The sequence below is a fragment of the Rattus norvegicus genome, unplaced genomic scaffold (genome assembly GCF_021556685.1).
Source record: "Rattus norvegicus strain SHRSP/BbbUtx unplaced genomic scaffold, alternate assembly SHRSP_T2T unassigned-0000184, whole genome shotgun sequence".
NCBI lineage: Eukaryota > Metazoa > Chordata > Mammalia > Rodentia > Muridae > Rattus > Rattus norvegicus.
Genome location: NW_028238901.1, coordinates 522 through 2,500, shown reverse-complemented (window position 1 = coordinate 2,500; position 1,979 = coordinate 522). Strand labels below are relative to the sequence as shown.

The 1,979-nt window shown below is 75.2% G+C and overlaps 1 non-coding gene across 1 annotated transcript; it reads right to left on the bottom strand.

The window, feature by feature from the left end:
* Positions 1 to 766: 766 nt before the first annotated feature.
* Positions 767 to 919, bottom strand: LOC147997340 (5.8S ribosomal RNA). Its single transcript, XR_015647963.1, has one exon. It is a non-coding gene; the product is annotated as a 5.8S ribosomal RNA (ribosomal RNA).
* Positions 920 to 1,979: the final 1,060 nt, after the last annotated feature.

Here is a 1,979-nt window from a genome sequence, read left to right as displayed (position 1 = left end):
AGGAGGAGAGGTGGGCGCGCGCGGGCGACGGAAGGAGAGGAGAGGAGAGGAGAGCGAGAGCGAGAACGACGGGACGACGGGGCGAGGGCGCCGGGGGAGCCCAGGCCGGAGCCCGCGACCTCTCCTTCGCCGGCCGGCTCCCACATCCCGGGGGCAAGTCGCGTCGGCGCACGGACGCCGCGGCGTCCCGCGGGCCGGCGCCGGAGCGGTCGGCCCCCGGTAGAGGGAGCGGGGGAGGAGAGGGACGCGAGACCGGCCCCCGCGGGCGCGGTACGGCCCCCCCGAACGACCCTCGCGGGTCTCTCTCTCTCTCTCTCCGCACGCACCGGGCGGGCGCGCGGCGGCGGCGGACGCGCCGGCCCCGCGGGCGGGCAGGCGGGGTCCCGCCTCCCACCCCACCGGAGGCGCGGCGAACGACCCCGGCGACGCGGCTTTCCCCCCCCTCTCGCGCCCAGACACCCGACCGGCCCACGCCGACGCGTCCCCACGGCGGGGGAGAGCGGGCGAGGACGGGAGCGGGAGCGGCGGAGCGCGCGGGGAAGGAGCCGCGAGGAGGGCCGCCCGGCCGCGCGACGACGGCGGGCAGGGAGGACGAGGCCCGCGCGGACCCGCGGGGCGCGGGCGAACGCCGGACGCCGCCCACGTCTGAACTTCGGGAGACGGAGGGCCCCGGGGAGCGGGGCCCTGCGAGCAGACTCCCAGCCGCGCGACGCGATCCCCCCCGCGGCGGCGAAACCGCAAGGGGGGGCGGCGATTGATCGTCAAGCGACGCTCAGACAGGCGTAGCCCCGGGAGGAACCCGGGGCCGCAAGTGCGTTCGAAGTGTCGATGATCAATGTGTCCTGCAATTCACATTAATTCTCGCAGCTAGCTGCGTTCTTCATCGACGCACGAGCCGAGTGATCCACCGCTAAGAGTCGTATCGGTAATCTGAGGTGTGAGCGGACTCACACGGTGTGCTGACGACCGCAACAAGCGCCCCCGCCCGCCCCTCCTGCGCGGGATGGGAGGGGCCCGACGGCGAGGGGGCTCCGCCTCAGGCCGGCCAGCGAGAAACGAAACGAGACACACGTAAGAAATAAAAAAAAAAGACAGGGTCGGAGACGGAAAGGCGGGACACACAGGACACGGGACGCCACGAACCCGGCACCCGGCGGCGGCCCGCCAACGGGCGGGACAAGCCAGGCGCTCGGGCCGGGAACCCCTCGGGCGCCCAGAGGGGGCTCGCGACACGCCCCCCCGAACCGCCGCCTCGGGAAGCGCCGGCGGCCGGAGGGGTGCCCCGCTGAGTCTGAGGGAGCGCCGGACGTGGGGAGGGACCGGGAAGCCCTCCCGCGGACGACCGACGTCCCTACGGGCCCCACCGCCCCCCCGACCCCGGGGACGGTAGGGCGACCCCCCCGGGGTCTTTAAACCTCCGCGCCGGAACGCGAGAGCTAGGTACCCGGACAGGAGCGGGGCGGACACGCGAGGCCCAGAAGGCGCGGCGGGGCGCGCGAGCCCACCCGCGGCACCGGCACACACACCCCCCCCCGCACGCGGCGGAGCCACCCCGGCACCGTCAGTGCCGGAGAGCCGCGGCGGGGGAGGAGCGGCAGGCGCCTCGAGGAGAGCGAACGCGTCCCGGCCACCGCCCGGGAAGAGATCACGTACCACCCCCGGTGCACACGAGATCACGGAGCCGGTCGGGAAAGAGGCAGAACGCCCTCGGGCTGCCGACGGCAGCGGCGGAGGCGGAGGCGGGCGCACGGAGGCGTCGAGGGAAGAGCGAGAAAACGGAGGAGGTCCCGCGGCGGACCAGACCCGACACCCTGCCACCGCACACCTGTCCCGAAACGCCCGCTCCGCCGGCCGGCCACGGCACGCGCCACGACGCCAGGACGCCGGACACGGGGACCCACCCGGGGACGCGCCTCCCGGCGAGAAGGAGGAACACTCACACAGGCCCAAGAGGGGACGGGACGACGACCCCCCCCTCG